Raw genomic sequence first — 13863 nt, forward strand, 5'->3', positions numbered from 1 at the left:
AAAAAAAAAACACCAGTTGCTTGATTTTGCCTAAAGAGATTCTTCATATCATTCTAGAAATTCCATGCTATGTTTGGATGCTTTTTGTGGTAACATAACAAGCAAAATAACCTTGCCACAAAACCTAAACCATTTTCTTTACATATCTATAAGTACCAAACAGAAAAATTTGTAATTCTACTACTGTTAGAGAATAGAGCAACATGTACGTTTTGGTTGTGATATATTAAGGGACACAGAGAATTTGCAGCAAAACTATTTAAATGGAACAATAGAAAAGTGTGTATAAATCCATCTATGCACACAGACACACATGTTTAACTATATTTATGTGATTATATAAGTTCATTGTGTTCTGGTTAAGAGCACACACTTTAGCACCAGAATGACCTGGGTAGAAATCTCTGCTTAGGTTACTTCACTTCAGATCCTTTGTTTCTTATTTATAAAACTGGAGAAAGGCTTCTTTATTCTTGTACAACACTTAAAAAATGTTTGCACATAGTAAAAGTGTATAATGTTAGCTATATTATTAGAAACTCTGATGGTAAATGGGTTAATGCATCTGACATGATTAGCACAATGTTTGACCCACAGTTGATGTTTTTATTATCTTTACATCACTTGTACCCGACATTGTCAGTGTGGACTGGTGGCTTCATTTTGCACTAGCTTCAACATTCTGTGACAATGGACATTGCTTGAAAATGAAGATTATCTTGCTTATGACGTGATCATGAGTGTAACACTGATCATGATGATAAATATCTGTGTTTTGCTATCTCAGAATATTCTAAAGTATCACTGTCATATTTGACTTTAAAATATCCTCTGAGACACCAGAGAAATTGTGTAAAATATGTATTAGACTAATGCATGTTTGTGGAATACCTGTTGAGTAAAAGCATCCCAAGATACAATACTTCCCCTGAAGGGATTTAAAATCAGGATGGAGATGCAAGGTATGAATACATAAACATTATGAAGTATTACTGAAATCTCGGACTTGACATGGTACATTAATGAAGAAAGCAATTATATCACTGAGGGCACATAAAGACATTCCTTGGTGTTAAGTCCTAACTTCTGCTAGCAAGCAAAGTTAATTTCTGTAGAAGTACTTGAATGGAAAGTTCTGTGGTTCTGATTTCTGGTCAACTGTAAATCTTGTATTTATTTATCATTGCTATTTAATTTCTACTTCTTCTTTTGAATAGTGAGTTGGTTGGGAGGAGGGGCCTGCATTAGCTTCACGCTGAGTATAAATTCAATACTTACACTGGATTTCCAGAGCTCAGCATTGCTCTGGCTTGTCCTATGTCTTAAAGCTTATCAAGAAAGTCTTTGTTAACTGCCAGATGGTATGTTGACCTAAGGAAATGAGCCTTTAGCTACTGGAAATCCATTGTGCCAAGTACAACATTCCTAAATGAATATGGAAGCAGAGATGATTGTTTTTGGTCACCTACTCACCCAGAAGAGTTACTGAATCCTGGCATTCCAGTAGGGCTAAAGAAGGCGAAGTGAGAAGAGACTCAGGAGACCACTTGAAAGTATTTTCCCCTACTTAATTAAGCAATAAAGATTTTCCAGGAAACTCTACTTCCTTAGAGTGGGAAGTTTCTATGATATTGCTGACTAAGATACTGAGAAAGAATGTACCTGGGGCTTTATTTTCAAAACATACCCAAACCATATTACCACCCCACCACTTCATTCCTCACCCCAGCCATCTTGTTCTCTCCTCTGCCACTTGAAATATTCTACTACCCGCTCTCTGTGTAGTCATTTCTACACACACAAGTCAGATAATTGTTTTAAAACACAAGTCAGGTTGTGACACTCTTCCGCTGAAAACCTAGTGGCTCTCCATCTCACTCTAAATAAAAGTCAGAATCCCTACAATGTCCCAGAAGTACTAACTAGCATTATTTCTCTATCTTATCAGCACCTTGCCTTCCGTTGCCCTGCTCCCACATCCTGCTGTCTTATGGTGTTTTGAATGTAGAACTTGCTTCCACGCGGGGCCTTCAGACATCCTGTGGATTGCTGCGAGTATATTGTGGAAATGCTTTTATGGCATCCAGCAGATATCCAGGCAGCTCTGCTCTGCTCTTCCCCTCCTCTGGGCATTCACTAAAATGGTACTTTCTCAGCGAGGCTTTCTTTGAACAGTCTATCTGAAATTAGAACACTCTCCAACTCTAACAGCCCATGAGCTCCCCTGAAATTTATTTTCTCTCTTCTTATCAACAGATATTATCATACAGCGTACTTATTCATGTATTATCTGCCTCCTGTTATTGGAATATGAGGCCTAAGCATATAGGCATTTATTTTTCTGTTATGCTCATTGCTAACTCACACCTAGAAGAATGTCTGGTCCAGAGAAGAAACTCAATAAATATTTATTGAGTTTAATCTGTCTTCAGATTAAGCATAAATATTTCTATTTATCGAGTTTAATCAATGGAATGATTAAACTTAGTTAATTCTTAGTAGAATGATTAAACTCAATAAATATTCCTATTTATAAATAGAAATATTTATTCCTATTATAAGAAATATTCCTATTCCAATTCTTTCTATTTATTAAACTCTATAAATATTTCTATTATATTTATCGAGTTTAATAAATAGAATGAATTGGACTAGGAATATTTATAATCGGAATATTTATTATAATAGGAATATATATTCTATTTTTAAATATATATTTAATTAATATATATTCTATTTATAAATATATTAATATATTTAATATAATATTCTATTTATTAAGCTCGATAAATAATAGAAATATTTATCGAGTTTAATAAATAGAATGAATTGTGCTGCAGACTGATGTTTTTCTAAACTCTGGCATCAAGGTGTTACCAGTGTCCTTAACCTTGAAGTCTTATAGAAATGTCTGACCAAACTCCTTTCTTCCAGCCAGCGAGATCCAAATAGACCACAGCCTAGAGGCCCAACTTGGCATGGCATTTTAGTTCTAATTCTGTGCTCCCTGGCAATTACATTTTTTCTAATATTAAGCTCGGCTACCTTAGGCTGGCTTTAAAAAGCATTCTCATGCGTGTTTTCAGAAGGCAGATTAGAATAAATTTCATTTCACTCTAAGCATTTGGTAGATCGTTTAAGTATACCAAATTTATAAGGATAATGTATTGATTTGTCTTTTATATACATACATAACAGTCAAATTGATTTACCATAAAAACTCAAGAGAAAAGGAAATAAAGGAATGTAATTCTTATTTGAGGTATATGTAACTGGTCTGATTAAAAAAAGGTTGCAAACTCTCTGTCAAAGTTAAAGTTTCATATAAATGAAGACTAAAATCCTTATGTGTTTTCATGTCTTATGAAATACTGTCATGTTTGTAGTTGGTCTGAAAAGAAAAAAATTATTTCCCTCAAGTAAGAAATAACAAATGAGAAATAAAATGCATATACATGTATATTTTTATTTCAAAAGCAGAAAAATCAGTGACAGAAAGTAACCGGATATATTTTACATTCCAGTTAGTACAGAATATTATTAAATTAGGAAAAAGTTCCTATTTTCATTATGAATGACAGTCACTTATCATCAAAATTTCATCACAATTTTTGAATTTCTAGTCTGCTTGTTTTTATTTCTCACATTCAATTCCTGACTAATCTCTTTCTAGTATGACTTTGGATAACACTGATATTGTCTTCTTTAAAACAAAATTAAGACAGTAAAATGTATTAGTGACCACTCAGTGGTTCTCTATCAAGTGACAGAGAGGATGCTAGGTACTTTACATATTGGATCACTGAAAATTCTATAAGGTAGATATTTCTATTCTCATTTCATAAATGCAAAGATTGAGATTTGGAGATTACAAATCTACAAAAGAGGTAGTAAACCTGCATCTTAAATCCATCTTTGGTTCTAAAGCCTACAGTAGCTTCCTCAAACATATTTTTTAAATGAAAATTATATCACACATACACGAGAGAAAATAGTAGATGAAAATAATATGTATTAAATGTTTACTATGTGCAAGCTTGTATTCAGTGCTTTCATTACTTCAAAAATGTTTTTTTCAAATTTTTCAAATCTTTTCAAAGAACTGAGGTGGGTGTCATCGTTCCATTTTACAGGTGAGAACACTGAGTTAGAAAGAGGTTAAGTATAAACAACTATTAAGAAGTTTAATTCGGAGTCCCACTCAGATCTGCTGCCTTCAGATGGCATGCCAGTTATACCACACTAAAGTTGGGAGAAGTATGGAATAACAAGTATGCCTAAGATATGAGTATAAATCATTTTCATTGAATTAAGGCTACATTTGTTCTGTCTCAGAGAGAAATAATGAAGATGAAAATATAACTGAAATCAGAATCTTTTGTAATTATTTTTCTAATACTTTTTCTATAATTGATGATTCAGTCTTTATTGATATATTTAGAAATCGATTCTCTCTCTTACTTTTTTGATTATTCTCAATTCAAATGATTTACAAATGAAAATTAATGAGAAAATCTTTTCCATACTTACTTGGCTTAATTTAATTATACATCAATTGAAATCTTTTCCCAAAACATGTAAGAGCTACATTTATAGGGAAGAGAGAAGGGAAGAGAAATCCATAAGTTGAAAAGTCTTTGTTGAAAATAACCTTCTTATGATGCTTATTTTTTTGTCTTTCACATAGAAGAAAGTGTACAATTAAAATCAGCTATAGAGATTCAAAAAGGCAGCCATTGTAATTGAGTATTTTCAGAGTGGTTGGGATGCTGTATTACGTAACCATGTAATGAGAGAACCTGTGCCTAGAATAATCCTTATGCATGGGAGAGCAGAGCTAAGGTTGCTGTGGGAGTATTCACTGTGGAATTTCTGATTTATTTGGGATTAAAATAAATTGTTTAACATTTCTTCAAATACAGCAATCAGGTTGAATTCACTTGGAAACAGGAATAAATTAGGAATATCCTCTGAACTTCTGTCTTCTGGTCAAAAACGATGAAACTGACATGGCTTTAATGGCCCTAGCTTTGTCTGGATCCCACACAAACTACCCATGTCCTGTTTCACATAGTTGCTCATTTCAACCATGTCCTGGATGTTCTATTTTCAAGAGAAATAAGTATAAAGGAGAAAAAAACAATCAAGATTTCCTGAGAGGCTTTTATAATTCCTACAGATTCTGTGGGATAGATAACTTTTTCTTTCCTCAAAATTTTTATTTACAAACTAAGGATGAGGAGCTAACTGACATTTCTACATTGTAGCCAGTTCCAAAGGAAAACTTAAGTGTCAAAATTTTTTATGCATGCATCAAAAATATTAAATACAAGAAAACTGATAAATGGATAAAAATGTGACTACCTACAGCCTCTCTGCTGTGTTATAACTTCTTTACAAAGTAACTATTGTTTTCAGAACATTCAACAATATTGCTGAAAACTCACAGTGTATGTAGACCTAGTTCAAACACACTAATTAGTAAAGCTACTTTTAAAAAATGTTATAAAATCCAGGGTTGCTCACACTGCATTCATCTGCTTTTGTTCAGTCACCACATCACATTTTATGTGGAACTGTAAAGCAAAAACTTCTCAGCTAGGGAACTGCTGAATAACCTCCTTCCTTATCCATCAAAGACTGTGCCTCACTTAATGACTACATTTTGTGAGGGAAAAGGATGTTATTGTCAATTTTCTCTCCATTAAATTCTAAAGACATTTTTGGAGTCTTAAAGAGTAGAAAACAGTATAGGTGTATATTTACATCAATAATAGAAGCTGAATCACATACTGAACTATATCCTAAAGTTTTCAAATTGTGGCTTTTGATTTCTCCTAAATAAAAGATAAATGTGCTAAGTGAAATAGGTACTAGGAATTGTGACAGAGCTGAGGAATATTTTAATGTACATATTAACATACTAACATGTTATCTTACATATAGAATATACATTTAAAATAAGTCTTGACTTGCCATTTTATCAAAGAACTGTACTTCATGCCTGGATCTTAGAAATATACAAGGCCTTCTAATTTTCATTTAGATAGTGGCAAAAGCAAAGATTACAAGCTAGATCTTCTAATTTTTGTTTAATCTCGGATTTACTTTCTATGCGAGGCCACACTTTTCATGTAAGATGCAAAATAAGCTATGGACCAGTGACATGTTTGACTATTTTTGTTCTTGGAACACTCTTAAATTTTGTGTAGTTCTCTTTCTCAAATGTTTTTCTACTCCAAGAAAGGGAATAATTGAGCTGTGATTCTCATACGTTACTCTGCCCAAGGGGCAAAAAGTCAATAAAGACATTATCAATAATTCCAGCTTTAAGAACAGTGGTCACATCCAGTGTGCACTGCCAGCCAGGTATCCTAAAGTTCACAGATTAAAAGAATGATAAGCTGCAGGCATATCAGGGAACCAACCACAAGACATAAGACAGGAAAATGGCAAAGGAAAATGACATTTCCAAAGAAAAAGTTGATGTGCCCCAAATTCTCCTTTTCCAAAGAAAAAGTTAATGTTTCATAATATGAATAGGAGAAGTAGCCAAGTAGCTGCTACACAGTGGCACAGTGCTGTCTCCAAGATCCCACTGGATTGCAATCCTGCCACTGTGTGCAATTTCATGACATGTAACAAGGCAGATGTTTAATTTTTCTTAATACTTTGCTTCTAGTTATTGCTACTAATTTGATTTAGTTGGGGTTTAGGAACAACAATGAAAGAAAACAATCCATATCTCTGTAATGGCACATTTGGTTTCCTTCCTTCAGGACTGTCAATCCTGGGAATTGAGTTCTTTACAATCACCTGCAATCTCAGTTCCACCCCAACCTTGATAACAAATCTTATTTATTGATGAGCAGGCTGGCAAATCTTTCCCAACTTTTGAGGTAAAGTAGAACTGCCATACTTACGTTCTTGGATTGTACATTCTCTTTGGTTGAAAAGTTTGTTTGTAAAACTGAATTAAGGTGAGAAGATTGTGAATGCCACTTCTAAGTGAAAGTAATTAGATGATTAATTAAAAGATCATGACACATAATATATAAAATCATTATTATTAAATAATCATATGTAAAAAAGAAATTATATTTAATTGTAATATAAAATAGAGCATATGGGATAAGTGCTCACCAACCTGCTAATGGGATGTTGGTGAGATCCTCCAGATGGAGATTTAGGGCATTATAGAACCATTCCAATGATTAAAATATTTTACCAGGAAGAGTCTTTTCTTTCTGAAGACAAGCTGACTCTTTAAGGAAAGGACTTGTCCTCATGGGGGCAGGAAAAGAAATCAGACTTGGCTTCCCTCTACCCACAACCTCTAATTGCTCAGTGTCCTATCATCTTTCCATGAAGTAAAACCCAGCTTAGGCAGCTGAATTTCAGAAAACACGATTTATTCTTTAATGAAAGTATGAATGATATTTAATCTCAGAGTATTTCACCAGGGAATGCTTTACTTTTGCAACTTTTCTTAGTTGTCTTTTCATTTTACATTAGCTTATCAAGTAATCATCTTCCAAATCCTTTTGGATTTTGATTATAAATGAAAATTTAATGATATTTCTATTTGTGTCATCTTCCAAAGAGATCAAAAAAGTTTATGAATATATCCTGATATGCATTTCTCTTGTCTCTAATAAATAACACTACAGACACATGGCCGTTCCGTCGTCATCAAAAGCAGAAGATAGAGAGCAAAGCATCAGATGATATCTCGAGGTCACAGTGTATCCAAAAGGTCACAGATTGATTAATTGCAGGTTCCTTAGGCATTTCAGTTTGGGTGCTGGCGTGCTTTTTGTCATCATGATAGTTTGTTTCAACGTAATACATAGGCATTAAATAATATTTTAAAGTTTACTTCTAGAATTCAAACATGAGAGAATATGGACAGCAATTACTTTTAAGCAAGTAGGGAATTCAAGAGAACTCTTGGCAAGGTTTTTAAAACTGAAGGATTTGTCTGTAACAGCATTTTTTAAACCACCTCTACATTTCCAGTTCTTTGTTTCTAATTTCTTATTCTTTTTATATAGATCCTGAGACAAATATCTAAAGTTACAGGATTTCTACAAGCTAGTAAAGCAAATTCCCAGAATCTCAAGTTAATCGCTAGTTTTCCCAAGAGGCAGTTCTTTTGGAATGAAATGATGGCCTGAAACTGGTGAGAAAAGTGAAAATTGCTTTTTCTCATTTACTGAGTGGAAAGTCTAGCCATCCACAGACCAGTGGCAAATGCAGCAAGACTTTCTCAAGTCTTTTGGCCCTGAAAATAGTTACGCTATTAATCCTTATCTTATTTTATTTGTACCTTACCCCTGTAAGAAATGTAGATGCTTAGTGTACAATTACAAGTTTCTTTCCACCCTCCATTACAGATGTTTGTATCTTAAGCTATTATTTTTCATGTATTCCTTTTTATATTGTAATGAATAGAAAATTTCCAACTTGCCTCATTACATAGACAATAATTCAAATTACAGGACCAGTATTGCAAAATCAATACATCTTTAAACTTGAAGGAAAGGGGATTATTCCCATTATATTATTATTAGTTAAACATTTAACAATAAAATTTTATCGTAGAAAAGAAGATAATTATGATAAAAAATTCATATTTGCATGATACCACTTTGCAGCTATTTATAGTTTCTCTTTTGCTCAGTTAGAGAAATTTCAGGTATGTTTGAATGGATGACACAGATTTTTGTCCTCTAGCCCTTTATCATTGCTATCTGGAGAGGATAATGTCTCACACATAAAATTAAGTGGGTGGTTGCTGCCGCTGAATGATTCCCGTCTGCAGCCCATGGGCAAGAAAGGAGTTGAATTTAACCTTAGTCTCCAAGGTTAGAGATAGATTAGATAAATGGGAAACAGCCACTCCTTCCATATCCTGTTCATGGAATGTAGGAAATGACTAAAATAGGGACCAAAGGAAATTTATTGCTTAAACATATCAAGGATTGGTTCCGCAGTACTTTAAAAATGAGTCCCAAACTCTATTGTAAGAAAGAATTCTATTTTCAAAGATAGATTAAATAATTCTGGAATTTTTGAAAAACAATTTTTTTCAATTTATTTTTGTCATTGAATAAACATAGAATCATATTTATTCAATAGAAACCCGTTATTTTGTTTTCTCTGAGTAAATAAAATTATTGAAATGCTGCTGACTCATTCCCCAGGCTGCCTGGCAATTTGCTGTTTGCAGTTAATAAAAAAAAAAGCTTCTAACACTGACTCCAAAATTTTTTAAAGGTCAGTGTTATTTTAGTTCATAAACTGAGAATACATACAGGTGGATTTGTGTAGATTTTTGCCTACCTAGCATGACATACTGCATTAAACATAGATACCTGTTTGATTTTTTTATTTTTTAAAAATAATAATAGTAGAGAAAGAATAAAGGAGGATGTAGTAGAATAATTCTTAAATGGATAAACCTGTGAGGCTGAAGGTCTTCTTGCATATTCATAAGTCCATGGGTTTCTTATGGGTGTCTAAATCCCATTAATGTCAAAAAATAGATACACACCTCTAAGACACATGGACAATTGAGGAAGGGCCAGTATCTTCATTCGTTACTAATCAGGAGACCTTGAATTTGCCTCAAGAGTGACAGAGCTGACAGTGGTTCCCTGCCCAGAAACTATCACCTTGTATGAGATCTATAAATAATTTTTCTACAGCAGAAGAGGGAGAATTTGAGCCGCTTCCTTATTTAAAAAGAGATTAAGTACTGATTTTTTAATCATTTTTAGGATTCATTATACTCCCCCTCCCATATTATCATCATTGCTCTTTTGTGTATCAACCCCACTTCTCTTAAGGATTTTTATTTTCAGCACAGGCCAGTAAGCAGTATATGAGGCAAGAAATAATAAGATAATGACTGATACATTGTAATGGATGAAAAAGTTAGATTTGTTCTCAGTTATGTATTTATTTTTAGAAAACTAGAAAGGTAAATGGAAAGCCCTTTCTGCATGGTGGCAATGAAGTGAGGAGGCTAATTTTATTGTGTGATTTTTCAATTTTATCACTCTATGGCCCTCACATATCAATAGGGTGAGGGGATGTCATTTAATGCATTGTAAGAAGTCACAGTCATATAGAGTAACTCATGCTTAGAAATAGATACAAATTTTATGAAAACCCCCATCTGCCTGTCATGTTTCACTCACATTTTATGGAAGCAAGGTGGGAGAATTTGATGATTGAAGTCATTCTCCTAGGTGTCTGATCTCCACAAGGATAAACAGAGAAATAGAAGAATTGTAGATGCATATATTTTCCTTACTTATTTATAAGTACGCTGCTAAAGGGGGTGCTGAGGAATATATTTACCTTTAGTTTCAAATTCAGTGCATTACTAAGATGCTTCTATAGAATTTTTGACTCCTTGCCCAACCAAACTACTACTGCCTGGGTGAAGAGGGTTGGTGAGAGCCAGAGAAAATCCTGGAATTGCTGTCAGTCTCTTACACTGATGGACTAGAGCATTAAATATCTCTTTTCAGCAGGCATGGAGTTCAAAATTGTACCACTCAGGAGTCTGGGCCCTCTCATTGTCCCTTCTTTTTCTTTCCCCAGTTTCCCAACTTTCTCTCTCTAGTTCCTGTAACTTTTTCTTTGTCCTGATTCTGAACTGTTGGCCAGGAGTGGTGAAGGAGCATGTAATTTCTTTTAAGAGTCTTTTGTTGCTAGCTAGTAAAGAAATTTGGGAGAAACTAAGATAACTCGTTGAGGCCCTGCAAATTAAAAAATGTATTCACATTATGAATCTGCCATAAAAGAAAGAGAAATGTCAATAATCCCATGAAAACGTGGGCCACTTCATTCAGGATAAGATGGAAATTAAATCACTGTGAGATTCAAGTTCTTATCATTTAGATAGGAAAAGATTAAGTATGCAATATTGCCCAATGTTGAAGTGGGTGGGGAAATGTTTATAGGTACATTCCCTTTCAATAACCATTTGACACCACCCATTAAAATTTAAAGTGCAGAAACTCTTGGTACAACAATTCCATTTGTGAGGACTTTTTCAAAATAAATATACTAATTCAAGCAGGCAAAGATGAATGTAAGAGTGTTTAATACAACCTTTTATATTAATACATTTGAAAAAACTTCATTGTTCATTAACAAGGGGCCAGTTAAATGAAGTATAGCATAACCATTCAATGGATTTTTATGACAGATTTTAATATAAGAGACCAATAGTTTTCATTATGAAAAAATGTCCAAGCACAAAGAGTGAAAGCAAGATTTATACACACATAAAGAGAGCTATATAAACACAAGAAAATTTTGGCAGTAGCTGCCTCTGGGGAGTAAGTGTGCAGGTTAGGAGTATTTGATTTTTTTTATCCTGAGCACATATAAATTTTCCATTAAAATAGTGTTTTTAAATAGCATTGAAAGAAAAAGGAATAGTATTTTTTTTTCTTATGCTTAAACCTTTTTTAAAAAAATAGTTGTTAAATTGGATTATTGTCATAAAACTTTTTTTAACTAATAAACTCATAATTTCAGTTAACATAATACATTTCATACTAAACTTTTTTTGCAGCCATAATAAGAAATGAAATAATGCCACCTACAAGAGCTCCAGGCTAGGCTGGTGAGGCTCCAGAAGTCTGTGGTTTTGCTGAAGCCTCGGGCACTGCTCATAACTACCTTTCCAAAGAGTGCTGGACTTCTTGTAAAAAAAAAACTCTCTCAGCCACCATGAAACAATGTTCTAAAAACCCATTGTTTTCAATGCATAACCAAGGCTATATTATATGCTTACAAAATGCCATATGCACTTTATTTAATACTTCAGTGTGTTTCAATTATTTGCCTACTGAAGAAAAATGTATTGGGTAAACACTTTTATTAAATGGGAATCTCTTTTTTCTCTCTTCAGAAAAATATAAACATCATTATTGAAAGTGATATCAAGCATTTATGAAAGGCTCTCAGGTTCAAGGTAGTGACATACAATTTACAAAATATTTCTAGGGATCACTTGATCTACTAATGTTAGAAAGTTCTTTGAAGTGGAAACATTAGCAACTTCTGACATTACTCAGCTGCTTAAGTCAGAAAGTAAATGTCTCTTGAGTGCACATGGATACAAAGAGGAGAACAATAGACACTGGGACTTACTTGAAGGTGGAGGGTGAGAGAAGGATGAGGATAAAAAAAACTACCTGTTGGGTACCACCTGGGTAACAAAATCATTTGTACACCAAACCTGAGCCACATGCAATTTACCCATGTCCCAAACCTGCACATGTACCCCCTGAACCTAAAATAATGATTGGAAGAAAAAAATAAAAAATAAAAAAAGAAATATCCCATACTATTATAACCTCATTAAAATATCTATAGTTTATATAACTATATTTGATATTTGCTTTAAAAGATGAGATTTCTCTATATAGATATAATATGTTTATATCTTATAACATAGCTTTATATATCTATAAATATAGACATGTAAGTATATACATTTCTATATAAAGAGATATGTAAGTATATATATATATATATATACAGAGAGAGAGAGAGAGAGAAAGGGAGAGAAAGAAAGAGATTCTGTGATTTGTCAGACAGAAGAACCAGAGAAAGAAAGTGATAGAAAGGAAAGGAGGTGAAGAGGAGAAAGAGAAAGAAAGGGGAGAGAAAGAGAGAAGCAGCAAGGGGGATCCAGAGGAAAAATGATATATTTAAAGAAATAAAGGGAAGAAAAGAGGGAATCAGTTTTTGCCAAAAAGCAAGAGCTTTATTGAAAATGTTCACTAAATTTTTAAAAATCATTTGCTCAAAGCTATTAATGTTGTAACTTTAAAAAGGGAAACCTAGAAAAGTTTCTCTGAGAGCATATGGAGTCAGGATGACATTGACAATGACAAGAGGTCCTCATTTACCTTACCTTTTATACCTCTTATTGTAGACTAATTATGTCATCTTAATAGTTAAATATCAAATAGTAAAATTAAAAGACAGAAACTCAGCCTTGTTTAAGTAGGAAGAGTAGCCAAGGCTCAGAGTGCGCTGGTAGGTACGCATTGTGTAACCTCCCCACTCAAACTTGCAAAGAATATTTTGGGTGTCTACTACATGCAAGATATTGTGCTGTGTTCTGGGCATACAGTGCTTAATAGAAGAAATAAAGCTTCTCTGCTCGAGGTATTTTTGTACTACAGTTCCTTAGCTGCTAGGGGAAGGCAATGTTTCTTCCTAAACAATAATCAGGGAAATCTTACAGGCAGTCTTTCTTCTGTCAACCATTTTTTATTATCCTGGCAAAGTTAGAGAATCCTTACCTGTGCTGATTTGTTGCCCTGACTTCAAGTTGCTTTTCTCTAACACTAAATTTCCAGAATAGACCAGCATAGGGGATAGACCTATCCTCCTCTAAATTTACTTCATGTATGACTATAAAGTACTAAACATTTTGCCTAAGTGTAATACACATGTTTTATTTTATTTTTATTTAGACTTATCTAAACCCAGAACATACAGTGAGAACTGGCAACAATAGCACACTACCCCCTTTCCAGATGGACAAAGCCATATGCTGCAAGGGCCTCCTATGGTGTCAATCTTCCTCTGCTCTACAATGCAAACCAATTCAACATTAAAATCCAACACTAACATTTTCACTGTTGATTCTAAATCTGGTTGCTTTGAAGAACCAGGGAACATTACATTCTTTCTAGGGTTGATAAGTACAACTTCACATCTAGCACACTAGCAGCCTAAAAATATACTATCTAGATTTAGAGAATTTTAGGATTTTTCCCCAAGAAATTTTGGAGGGGGTTGACAGTTTAGAGAAAATGGAGG

The 13863-nt window shown here is 33.6% G+C and overlaps 1 long non-coding RNA gene across 1 annotated transcript in view; it reads right to left on the bottom strand.

Annotated features, from left to right (window-relative positions):
• The window catches only part of LOC119468552, a 19342-nt gene extending 5858 nt beyond the window's left edge, over positions 1–13484 (bottom strand). Inside the window, exon 1 of the long non-coding RNA XR_005197244.1 lies at positions 13341–13484. This is a non-coding gene — a long non-coding RNA (uncharacterized LOC119468552). The remainder of the gene's footprint in view (positions 1–13340) is intronic.
• Between the last annotated feature and the right edge of the window lie 379 nt (positions 13485–13863).

Source organism: Cebus imitator, unplaced genomic scaffold (genome assembly GCF_001604975.1).
Source record: "Cebus imitator isolate Cc_AM_T3 unplaced genomic scaffold, Cebus_imitator-1.0 Scaffold447, whole genome shotgun sequence".
NCBI classification, from domain to species: domain Eukaryota; kingdom Metazoa; phylum Chordata; class Mammalia; order Primates; family Cebidae; genus Cebus; species Cebus imitator.